The sequence below is a fragment of the Eurosta solidaginis genome, chromosome 2 (assembly GCF_040869045.1).
Source record: "Eurosta solidaginis isolate ZX-2024a chromosome 2, ASM4086904v1, whole genome shotgun sequence".
NCBI lineage: Eukaryota > Metazoa > Arthropoda > Insecta > Diptera > Tephritidae > Eurosta > Eurosta solidaginis.
Genome location: NC_090320.1, coordinates 96,743,423 through 96,756,930, shown reverse-complemented (window position 1 = coordinate 96,756,930; position 13,508 = coordinate 96,743,423). Strand labels below are relative to the sequence as shown.

Genomic DNA, 13,508 nt, shown 5'->3' with positions numbered 1-13,508 from the left:
AAAAATGATTCCAAAAAGTGATCGAAAAATGATTTTCAGTTTTTGATCATCAAAAGTATTCATATTTGATTATTTCTTTTGTTCAATTGTATTATAACTCATTATTTAGTCAGAAAGAGAAATTAAATTGTATTGATATGTCGGTAAATTCAAAATTTAATCTTCTAAATGCTGAGTAGAATAGCTTGTGTCAGTATATTATTTGGCCTAATTTTAGAAATTTGTTATTGGATAAATATTTCGGCATGCACATTGACAAACTGTCATTGGCGTTCGGTCACGCTATGAACAAATTGGTCAATGCGCCAGTTAAATGTTATTGGATATGTTTATGAATATTTGGGCAGTGCATGTTGATAAACCGACGTTATCGATTAGTCATGCTGGGACGCATTGAGTAAGGGTTAGCAACTGTAAACAGACACGACTTCCCGCTGTGTTCAACATAACTTATCTATGCCGCTTGACTGGCCTTTGTGTGGTTATGCATAAAAAGTGCATAGAAAGTGAGATTCATTCTGGTAAGTACATAAATACAAATATCTTGTATGTAAGGCTAAATTCTGGGAATGCCACAGGGTAAAGATAAAGAAACGCTTAATACCACTTACAAAGCAATTTGCCAGCCGATTGCATGCTATGCGTCCCCGATATGTTCGCCAAGCCTAAAGACTACTCACTGGAAGAAGCTACAGGCCTGCCAAAATACTGACCTCAGAACCGCTACGAGCTGTCCTCTTATGTCCCCTGAACACCATCTACATAATGAGGCGGGAATACTCCCCATTAGGAAGAGAAATGAAATTTAGCATCTGTTGAATACCCAGAAACCAGGGCATTCCAGAAGACATCTGATTGATGAGCCAACACCGCCCAGGGGCTTAAGGAGTCATCTCCGTAAGCATTATGACGAAATACGGCACCTCAGAACACAGCCGTATGAAGCTAAAAAAGAAAAACAGGTCCTCAGTGTACTCCACAAACGTCGGACCTCTATGCCAGGAATTGCGCGGGAATCGTGTACTCAAAGAACAATACCCAAAACTTGCAGAAGAGGAATGCACACTCCCTAGGGAAACTCGAGTCACTCTAGCTCAACTTCGATCTGGATACTGTAACAGGTTAAACTCTTACCTATCCAGAATCAACCCGGACATACGAAACATATGCCCTGCTTGTAACGTGTCATGACACCAACGATCTCTTCAACTGTATTGTGGAACCAACGCCTCTAACACCCCTCTCATTATGGTCCACCCTTGTTGAAACAGCAAGTTTCCTTGAATTGCCGTTAGAGGATATTGCTACAACAACAACAACAACAAGGCGCCCCAGTCGCTTGTACGCTCTGCTAGCTGGCGCCAATTGGTCACACCAAGGGAATTTATATCGTTTTCCACCTGGAATTCTAGCGGGGTGCCGGCCGCCCTCTTCCTCTGCGTTCATAGGCGGGTTCAGATAAAAATACTTTCTTAGCCGGAGCGTCATCTTTCATTCGCGTAACATGGCCTAGCCAACCGTTGCCGCTGCGTTTTAATTCGCTGGACTATGTTCATGCCTGCGTAAAGCTCGTACAGGTCATCATTAAATCTTCGTCGGAAGTGGTCGTCGCCAACGCGGAGAAGTCCATAAATCTTTCGAAGAACTTTTCATAGTATTGATTGGCGAGATTGATTCTTTGCTGCATTTCAGAGTAGATGTTGATTGTGCAATTCTGGTTCCAAAATAAACGAAGCCTTTTGCTATTTCGAAATTCTGGCTGCCAACAGTGGCGTGGTTGCCAATGCGCAAATGCGCTGACTCTTTGTTCGATTGCAGCAGGTACTTCCTTTTGTCCTTATCCACCATTAAACTCACCTTTTCCGGTTATTTTTCTAGTTTAGAGTAAGCAGAACTTACGGCGCGATGTTAAGATTGATATCAATGTCATCAGCATACGTCAGTAAGTAGTTGTACGCTGTTAAAGAATATTGTTCCAGAGCGGTAAATCTGACGAAAAATTCGAAATCAGCACCCCAAAACATCTATAGTTACATGGGTCTAGTTCATAGATACACAACGATAGCAGAAACCGAACACAAACGCAAAATTTTTTGTAGTAGATTGTTTGTACATGGGGGTAGTGAAACAAATTTCAGCATAAAATTCGCTCATATGTTTACTGCTTGAAGTTCAAGGGGAAACTGGTTCAATGGTTGCTTTGCTGAAGCTCAGTCGCTGGGCTCGCACGACTTGTAGGTTAATACCGAATAGATTTTCATTACTCTACAAAGCTCTCGAGAGTACCACTGACATTTTTTCTAAGCGGGTTCGCACATCGGAAGTGATTTGGCATACCTTTCGAGTGTATTTCAGCGATGAAAACCTCTCAGTGAAATTTTATCTGCCTGGCAGATACCGTTCGGAGTCGGCGTCAAATATGTTGGTCCCGTTTCGCCAATTTGTAGGAAAAATTAAACCCAGTACGACAGAATTTGGAAGAGAAGCTCGGCCTAAATCTCTTCGAAAATGTATCGCGACTTGCATTTATTTATTTATGCCTACAACCGAAGTAGGAACGGTGGTATAATCTGAAGCTGAGCCATATTGCATAGTAGAAAAATTTGCAAAAAATAGCACTTAACTTTCCGATTTTTTACATATTTTCTTCGTAAAAATACAAGAAGTCGCTAGCCTAATTGCCGTATACTTTCCATAGTGGCTTTGCCCACCGGCTACTATGAAGCAAGCTTTATAGTATACCACCATTCCTACTTCGGTTGGAAGCATACGCTTCTTAGACTATATCAGATATAAACGCAGGAATTAGGATGGGTCCTAGAAAGCTGTTAGTGTTGGCAAACAGGACGGAGTTTTTTTTTTAAACAAAATATGAGAAAGCTTCTGGTAACACACATTCAGCCTAATGTGAGGTCCTCATGGACCGGCCAGTTCCACCTGATTTAACCTAACGCCTCTGATTCTGAAGATCGAGTAAACTTCGCTTTATTTATGGTGAATCGGTGCCTTGAAGATCTCATAATTCTGTTTCGGCAGCGATGCATTTATGACACCAAAGGTCTTGGGTTCAAGTCAAGGGAAAGGATGTGTTGAAAAGTGTATATAGGGGAAAATAAATTGTTTTTCTTTTGAACACGAAACATTTGATCTTTATGACAGAAACTTCTTCCTCCCTCAAGACGCCCTATAAGGTCAAATGCTGTCTCCAGAGAGAGATTTTCATTCATTCATTTAACTAACTTAATTATTTCTTTTAGCCCTCCAATTTTTCTTCAAGCTTTTTTCCAGTGTTTTCAGAACTTTTACAGAAAAAAGTCTAGATTGACAAATATAAAAGGCTAAGAAAAAAAGCTAAAAGTTTACGACAACTGTCCATGCGTTTTATTAATTTTTAAAGACATAATTAAATTTTACTCCAACTTCATAAAAAATAAGAATTTTAACTTAAAAGTGATACATGATAAATAAAACTGCACTGTAGCCTTTAAGTTTTTGTAATATTTTTGAGGAAACTGGTTTTTTTATTTGCAAAATAATAACACCGATGAAACTATTTTCAATAAGAAAATCTACTTTTTGTCCTTTCAAAGAATCCACTAAAGATGTAAATTCTACATTCCATACTGTCTGAGAACCTCTTTTTCATGTTTTTGGTATGTGTTTTACACCGACTCCAAACGGAAATGACATCTGGCTAATGAATTCTTGAAGACAATATTATGAGAGTTCGGACCTGTATCTAGTTTGTTCCGTGTGATATTTGTAAATAAATTAAATTTAATGGTTTATGTGCATTAGTAAAACAATATTTTGATTTTACTTGGACACTATAATACGTGCGAGCGAGCAATGAATTGTTTTTTAATTCAAATATACACGAAAGTTCAAAAATAAAAAATGTCGTGTGATAAGTGGAAATTAGCAATTAACAGATAAACTGGAATACGGTGCGATGGTGTTTGTGGGAACATTTTTCACCTAAAAACAAAGTGTTGTGGCCTAGATGAATATGCATGACTGTGATAAACCAAAATAAATTGTTAAGATTTATGTGTGACGATTGCGTTACATAAATTATAATATAGATTCGGCAATGCAAGCAGTGATAAACCAAAATAGTGCCCTATTAGAAGAGGTCAAAGGTGAATTTGAATTGGCGCTTAAACATAACGAGTATGAGATAATAAAATTATTAGAGGCGATTGAAAATAAATTTGGCGAGAGAATACAAGAAATGCAAAAGGTGCAAGAAAAATGTGTAGTAAAGATATGTGAAGTAAAGAAAATAAGAGATGTAGCGGAGATATTTAAGAAACACAGCTAGAAATTTTGCAGTGAAATTAAAAATAGAAATAAAAGAGTTAGTCGGTAAAACGGAGGCCGCTAACAAACAAATGTCATTTTTGAAGTACTAAAAAAAGATATTAGAAAAGGAGTGCTTTTAATAATAAAGCCTAAATCAAAACAAAACAGCAATCAAAGAAAAACCGATTTAAATGAAAAAGTTGATCCGAAGGAACTGAAAATAAGCAATGTACAGTCTAGAGCAAATGGTGTGATATTAATCGAGAGTGAAAAGGCACAGAATAAGAAATAAAATAAAATGTGCAATCGAGAACCGTATTGATGAAAAATATGAAGTGAAAATACCCAAAGTTTCTTACTTACTTACTTAATTGGCGCTTAACCGTCTAAACGGTAATGGCCGTCCAACAAGACGCGCCAGTCGCTCCTTCGCTCAGCCAACCGGCGCCAATTGGCCACACCAAGGGAATTTAAATCGTTTTCCACCTGGTCCTTCCAACGGAGTGGGGGCCGCCCTCTACCTCTGCTTCCATAGGCGGGTTCCGATAGAAACACTTTCTTGGCCGGAGCATCATCTTTAATTCGCCTAACATGGCCTAGCCAGCGCAGCCGCTGTGTTCTAATTCGCTGGACTATGTTGATGTCTGCGTATAGCTCGTACAGCTCATCATTAAATCTTCTTCGGTACTCGCCATCGCCAACGCGTAGAGGTCCATAAATCTTTCGAAGAACTTTTCTCTCGAACACTCCCAAAGCCACTTCAACTACTGTTGTCATGGTCCATGCTTCTGCCCCATATAGCAGGACGGGTACGATAAGTGACTTGTAGAGTATGATTTTCGTTCGCCGAGAGAGGACTTTACTTTTCAATTGCCTACCTAGTCCAAAGTAGCATTTATTGGCAAGATTGATTCTTCGCTTGATTTCAGTCCTGATGTTGTTCCTAGTGTTGATGGTGGTTCCCAAATAAACGAAGTGTTTTACTATTTCGAAATTATGGCTGCCAACAGTAGCGTGGTTGCCAAGGCGCGTATTCGCTGACTCTTTGCTCGATGACAGCAGGTACTTCGTTTTGTCCTCATTCACCATAAAACCCATCTTTACCGCTTCTTTTCCAGTTTGGAGTAAGCAGAACTAACAGCGCGGGTGTTTAGGCCGATGATAACAATGTCATCAGCATATGCCGGTAATTGCACGCTTTTATAGAATATTGTACCAGTGCGGTTAAGTTCTGCAGCTACCATAATTTTCTCCAGCATCAAAATAAAGAAATCGCACGATAGGGGTTCACCCTGGCTGAAACCTCGTTTAGTTTCGAACGGCTCGGAGAGGTCCTTCCCAATTCTGACTGAGCTGATGGTGTTGCTCAACGTCATTTTGCACAGCCGTATAAGTTTTGCGGGGAAACCAAATTCAGACATAGCGGCATATAGGCAGCTCCTTTTCGTGCTGTCGAAGGCGGCTTTAAAGTCGACGAAGAGGTGATGTGTGTCGATTCTCTTTTCACGAGCTTTTTCCAAGATTTGGCGCATTGTGAAAATCTGGTCGATGGTAGATTTACCAGGCCTGAAGCCGCACTGATAAGGCCGAATCAGCCTGTTCACGGTGGGCTTCAATCTTTCGCACAATACACTTAAAAAAGGACCTTATATCCGATATTAAGAAGGCTGATTCCACGATAGTTGGTGCATTTTGCAGTATCCCCCTTCTTGTGGACTGGGCAAAGAACACTTAGATTCCAATCGTCGGGCATGCACTCGTCAGCCCATATTTTGCTAAGAAGCTGCTGCATGCGTCTACCAACTCCTCGCCGCCGTACTTGAATAGCTTCGCAGGCAATCCATCAGCGCCCACAGCCTTGTTGTTTTTCAATCTGGTTATTGGTATTCTAACTTCATCATAATCGGGCGGGGGGACATATATTCCATCATCATCGATTGCGGGATCTGGTTAGTCATCTCTGCGCGGTGAATCGCTGCCTCCATTTAGGAGAGCAGGGAAGTGTTTCCTCCATAATCTAAGCACTCTCTGGACATCAGTTACAAGGTCGCCGTTTACGTTCCTACAGGAGTTTGCCCCGGTCTTTAAACCTTCCGTCTGTCGCCGTATTTTTTGCTAAAATTTTCGGGCGTTATTCCTGGTGGCTAGCAGCTCAAGCTCCTCGCACTCACGCCTTTCTGCTTCTGTTTTTTTCTTCCTGAAAAGGCGTCTCACTTCCCTTTTCAACTCACGATAGCGTTCACACACTCCTCTTGTTGCGCTCGCTTTTAACGTAGCCCTGTAGACAGCGTATTTTTTTCGGTTGCAACGCGGCATTCTTCATCGTACCAGTTGTTTTTTCGTGGCCGCCGGCAACCAATTTTTTCCTCGGCGGCAGTACGAAGTGCTTTGGAGATATGCTCCCACTGCTCCTGTATTCATTCAGGATGAGTTGTGCTCTCAGAGAGCAGGTGTGAGAGTCGAGTTGCGAAATCATAGGCAGTCTGTTGTGATTGAAGCTTTTCTACGTCTAGCTTTCCTTGTGTTTTTTGTTCCTTGGTTTTAGCCGCGCTGAGGCGGGTGCGTATTTTGGCTGCAACGAGATAATGGTCCGAGTCGATGTTAGGTCCTCGGATCGTGCGCACATCTAAAACACTGGAGGCATGCCGTCCGTCTATCACAACGTGATCGATCTGATTGCGAGTATTTCGATCAGGAGACAGCCATGTAGCTTGATGTATCTTTTTATGCATGAACCTCGTGCTGGATATGACCATGTTTCGAGCACCGGCAAAGTCAATCAGCCTCAGCCCGCTAGGAGAAGTTTCATTGTGTAGGCTGAACTTTCCGACTGTAAGGCCAAAACACCTTTGCCCACCCTGGCGTTAATGTCGCCAAGCACGACTTTTATATTATGACGGGGGCAGCGCTCGCATGTGCGTTCTAATTGTTCATAAAAAGTGTCTTTCACATCATCGTCTTTCTCCTCTGTCGGCGCATGGGCACAGATGAATGATATATTAAACATTTTTGCTTTTATTCGGATAGCGGCGAGACGCTCGTCCACAGGCGTGAACGCCAGAACTTGGCAACAAAGTCTCCCACCACGAATCCGACGCCGAAACTGCGTATGGCCACTCCAATAGATGTCACAATGTTTGATATTCTTTCTTCCTTGCTTCGTCCAACGCATTTCTTGGATGGCGGTGATGTCAGATTTTGCTTTGACGAGGACATCAACCAGCCGGGCATCTGCACCAATCCCATTCAGGGAGCGGCCGTTCCAGGTGCAGGTGTATGTCTCATAAATTTGTGATATCGAGGATGAACTTTAAACATTCAGATGAAAAAATAATTGAAATGTTAAAAAAACAAAATACTTACATTGCGGATGGAAATCTGAGAGTTATAAAACAGTATGAGACAAAAAAGCTTAATGTAACATACCACAATGCATTAATCGAAGCAAACCCGGAAAGCAGAACGAAGACCGCCGAAAAAGTAAATCTAGGTTGGGAAAAATGTAGAGTTTTTGATGGTCTTGAGGTACAATACTGTTATAAATGTAGAGAATTCAACCACAATCCGCACAATGTAAAAATGAAGAAATTGGTGTGAAATGTTTAGAAAAACATAGTTCAAGGGATTGCAACCGAGAATTAACAAATAAATGTACTAACTGCATACGTGGAAAGCAAGACTAAATATGGATGTGGACATTTATCATGTAACATTTAGTAAAAGTTGTCCACTATATGTGAATAAACTGGAAGCTAAAAGGAGAAAAAATGGTTACTAGCAATCAAAAATGGTTACTAGACCCCATCTAATTTGTTTAGTCCCTCCCACAAATTGTCATCCTCCCAGCATCTCCTTGCAGCAGGACTGCTCCATATTCTCTTACTCCGGGAAGGCATCGAATCCAATCCGGGTCCGTCTCCTGACCCCGGTCCTGAGAAATGGTTTTGCTGCATCTGCCGGAAAAGAATCTTTTTAGGACGGTCATACTCTGTTCAGTGTGTCTCGTGCAAGGGATGGTTGCATCGGACAGGTTGTTCTGGGCTTGATCCCAAAACCCGACGTCCACGTAACTTTTATAAATCTTTTGTGGCTCCTTGCTGTTCACGCCCAAGGGCGTCCCGTAGTCTACGCCTAAGCCTAATATCAGAGCCTTACTCACTGGCAACAATCGCATTATCTTAGGCGATTTCAATGCCCATCATGATCTGTGGAATTCAAACTTACGGGCGGACAGTAGGGGTGAGATGTTGGCGGATCAAATAGAAGAAACGACGTTCTGCACAATAAATGGAGACGCCCCCACACGTATGGTAGGAAGCTGTCACAGCTCGCCAGATATCTCAATCGTGAGCGCAGAACTCGTAAACTGCGTCAACTGGCAGCCGATGGTAACATTGGCATCCGACCACCTGCCCATACTTATTTCGCTTGAGCGTACCGCCGACTTCATCGTCACTGAAAAACGCACTTTCATAAACTTCAAAAAAGGAAAGTGGGAAGAATATAAATCCTTTACAGACAGCCGCTTTGCTGCCCTCCCTATCCCGACTGATGCCCGCCAAGGGGAGCGTGCCTTCCGTAAGGTCATTAAATCCGCCTCGGCACATTTCATTCCCGCCGGGAGAATTCCCGAAATCCGGCCCCACTTCCCGGCGGAGGCCGCAAACTTAGCGAGAGAACGTGACCTTATAAGGGATATAAACTAACGCATCAGATTGCTTGTGGATGAACACAAGCGGGCGAAATGGGAGGAGCACCTAAGAGGTTGTAACCTCTCTACCGGTGTGGGTAAACTTAAAAAAAAAAATAAATGTAAGGCGCGATAACCTCCGAAGAGATCTAAGGCCGAGCTTCTCTTCCAATTTGCGTCGTGCTCCTCTTGATTTTTCCCTACAAATTGGCCGGACGGGACCTACATGTTTTATGCCGACTCCGAACGGCATCTGCAAGGCAGATGAGTTTTCACTGAGAGCTTTTCATGGCAGAAATACAATCGGAGCGCTTGCCAGACACTGCCGAGGGGCGACCCCGCTTAGAAAAATTTCTTCTAATTGAAAAATCTTATTTCTAAAATTTTGATGTTGCTTTGCCCGTGAGTTGAACCCAGGGCATACGGTGTGATAGGCGGAGCACGCTACCATCACACCACGGTGGCCGCCGCGGTGGGTAAACTTTGGTGCACCGTAAAGTCCCTATCGAATCCGACTAAGCACAAAGACAAAGTTTCCATCGCCTTTGGCGACAAAGTGCTATGGGACGCGAAAAAATGCGCGAGCGCTTTCTGCCGACAATATATAATGCATCCTACGGTCGACAAAGATAGACGGAGAGCCAATAGACACGCACATAAACACAAATTCAGCGCGTCACCAATCACCATCACCGCTAAAGAGGTTGAGGACGCCATAGGTCGTGCTAAACCATCCAAAGCAGTGGGCCCAGACGGCATAGCCATGCCGATACTTAAAAGCCTAGGGAAAGAGGGTTTCATTTATTTAGCGCATGTCTTCAACCTGTCTCTTTCCACCTTTGTCATACCTGAGAAATGGAAAATGGCCAAGGTGGTCCCGCTACTAAAGCCTGGGAAACCAGCTAACATAGGTGAGTCGTATCGTCCGATATCTCTCCTATCGCCAGTGGCAAAGACGCTTGAAGCCATTTTGCTCCCTTATTTCCAAGCAAATTTGCAGCTAGCCCCTCATCAGCATGGCTTCAGAAAACTCCATAGCACTACCACTGCGCTAAATGCCATTAGCACCCAGATAAATTGCGGTTTAAATCAATACCCCACCATAGAACAGTACTCGTAGCGCTAGACCTATCAAAAGCTTTTGATACGGTCAACCATGGCTCGTTACTGCAGGACCTGGAAGGGTCTACCCTTCCCCCATGTCTTAAAAGGTGGACCGCAAATTATCTGGGTGGTCGGCAGGCATCGGTGCAATTTAGAAACGAAACATCAAAACCAAGGAGAATTAAACAAGGGGTGCCACAGGGTGGTGTCCTATCCCCACTTTTGTTTAATTTCTACATATCTAAGCTACCTTCACCACCGGAAGGAGTCACAATCGTTTCCTACGCCGATGACTGCACAATAATGGCCACAGGCCCAGGCCCAAAGATCGATGCAATATGCAATAAAATAAACGGCTACCTCCCTGATCTCTCCAGTTTTTTCGCCTCGCGAAACCTGGCATCACCGACTAAATCTTCCGCGACCTTATTTACAACATGGACGTCCCAAATGTCGACCATTTTGAACATCCACGTCGATGGCATTACGCTACCGACTGTCCTACACCCCAAAATCTTGGGTGCGACGTTTGATCAGGATCTACATTTTGGTGAGCACGCAGCCGCAATTGTTCCGAGAATTCAGAGCCGTAACAAAATCCTCAAATTCCTCGCTGGCAGTACTTGGGGAAAAAATAAAGAAACGCTCATGACTACATACAAAGCAATTAGCCAGCCGATTACGTGCTACGCGTCACCCATATGGTCGCCAAGCCTAAAAATCACCCACTGGAAGAAACTACAGGCCTGCCAAAATACTGCTCTCAGAATCGCCACGGGCTGTCTTCTTATGTCCCCAGAACACCATCTGCATAATGAGGCGAGAATACTCCCCATCAGGGAGAGAAATGAGATGCTGACCAAACAGTTCCTGTAGAATACCCAGAAACCTGGGCATCCCAACAGACATCTGATTGATGAACCAGCACCGCCTAGGGGCTTAAGGAGTCATCTCCGTAAGCATTTTGAGGAAATACGGCACCTGAGAATCCAGCCGTATGAAATGAAAAAACACAAGCAGGTCCTTGGTGAACTCCATAAACAGGCGTCGGACCTTTATGCCGGGAATTGCCCGGTGAATCCAGTGCTTAACGAAAATTATCCAAAACTCGCGGAAGAGGAACGCATACTCCCCAGGGAAACGCGTGTCACTCTTGCTCAACTTCGTTCTGGATACTGTAACAGGTTAAACTCTTACCAATCCAGAATCAACCCCGACATACAAAATGTATGCCCCGCTTGCAATGTGTCCCCACATGACACCAACCATCTCTTCAATTGTAATGTGGAATCAACGCCTCTAACAACCCTTTCCTTATGGTCCACCCCTGTTGAAACGGCAAGTTTCTTTGGACTCCCGTTAGAGGATATTGATGACAATTTGTGATCGGTCGCGGCTATTAGGTGGGGCGAGCATTGCTACAACAACAACAACAACACTAGCAATCAAAGTCAATAATACTTTTTTATGCAATTAAAAAAAATAACAAATGATAACGGCCTAACGCAGAAAATGAACGAGAGTACTAGAATAACAAGAAACTCTAAAACCTTGATTGATTATGTTTTAACGAATATACACAATCTAAGTGTAACAGTGGAAAATTCTATTAAAATATCAGATCATGAGTCGATAGTTATAGAAAAACCTACTCGCGAAAATGTAATAAAAGCTAAGCACAAAGTAATTGAACAATTCCACTACAACCAGCGTGAATTTAATAGAATGCTTATTAATAAAAACCTAAAACACAGTAACGCTTACATCATATGCCAAAACACTGTTGTTCTAGAAAAGTGCATACACGATTTGGTGGTAGCTAATACGAGAAGTAAAACAATTGGAAATAGCTCAAGTCTCAACAAATGGTTTAACACAACGTTAAAGAAACTAAAACTAAATAAAATTAGAGGCTACCAAGCTGCAAGAGTAATGGACGATAGCAATTTATTGCACATTTATAAAAGTATATGTAAAACATACAAGAGATAGTAAAGTCAAAAATTAAATATTTTAAGCTTAAAATCAAAAGCGCAACAAATTAAAAAGAAATGTGGAGAGTACTCAAAATTTAATACTTAGCAAAAATGTTAACGAAATAGGCTCTATAATTTATAAAAACGAAGAAATATGTGATGAAAATAAAATAGCTGATAAGCTCAATAAATACTTCATTGAGAGCATACAACTAATAGATCATTCAATTGAAAAAGAAATATATATACACTATATTGATCATTGTCCAGGTAATTTTAATTTTAAAGAAATACAAATTTGCGAACTAAAGGCAATTTGCAAACAACTTAAAAATTTAAAGATTGGAATAATGTGAGTGCAAAGATTATTTCGGAGAACTGGAATGTGCTTGGACCTTTCTTAACAAAGTTAATAAATCATTAACTAATGAGCGGATTATTCCCAAGTGAATAGAAGGACTCATTGGTAGTGCCGGTTGAAATAATCACTAAAACAAAAAAATGTGAAGAGTTTCGTCCAATAAATACTCTTAAGATATTTGAAAAAATAATGGAAAGCGTTGTGAAAAATCAACTATAAACGTAGATACCTTGAAACTAACAACTGTCTCTAAACCAGTCCGGATATCGTAAGAATCATTCATGTGAAAGTGCAATAAACTTCGTTGTAAGTGAGTGGAAGAAGCGCCCGCGAAATACAATAATAGCAGGGCTATTTCTTGATTTTAAAAGAACATTTGAAACAATAGATAGGGCTATTCTTGTAAAAAAGCTGTATATGTATGGAATAAGAGGAAAAGAGCTACCTTAGTTTAAGGACTACCTTACAAATATTATATAGATGAAATTATGAAATGGATTAAAATGAATAGGCTTAAAATGAATAGGCTTGAATGAACAGAAAACAAAAGTAATGGTGATGAATACAAGTAGCGAAATAAATTTAGTGATAAATAATACTAAAATTGGACAAGTAACCAGTGTGAAATACTGAGGTGTAATAATAGACAACGTGCTCAAATTTAACAATCACGTGGACTATTTGTGTAAAAAAGCTGCAAGAGAAATTGACTTCTTTAGAAGGATACGAAATAAAGTAGACACCTTAACTGTATTAAAAATCTACAATACAATCATAGAGCCACATTTTGAGGATTATGTACACATCTTGTAACCAATTACAAATAGGAAGAATCCAGAAATTACAAAACAAATGTATGAGATCCATAATAAAATGCAACAAATACACCCCAATAACTCTCATGCTTGAAACATTGAAATGGCTAAATATTGAGCAAAACTGATGCTCAATACACTAATAATGATTTTTAAAATTAAACACAACATGGCGCCGATGTATTTAACAAATTGCATTCAGTATGTTAAAGATACACACAAATATGCTGTCCGGAAGGCGAATGACTTTCGACTAG

The 13,508-nt window shown here is 41.3% G+C and overlaps 1 protein-coding gene across 4 annotated transcripts in view; it reads left to right on the top strand.

The window, feature by feature from the left end:
• The window catches only part of Eato (Engulfment ABC Transporter in the ovary), an 854,933-nt gene that overhangs the window by 91,102 nt on the left and 750,323 nt on the right, over positions 1–13,508 (top strand). The gene's annotated exons all lie outside the window — the stretch shown is intronic.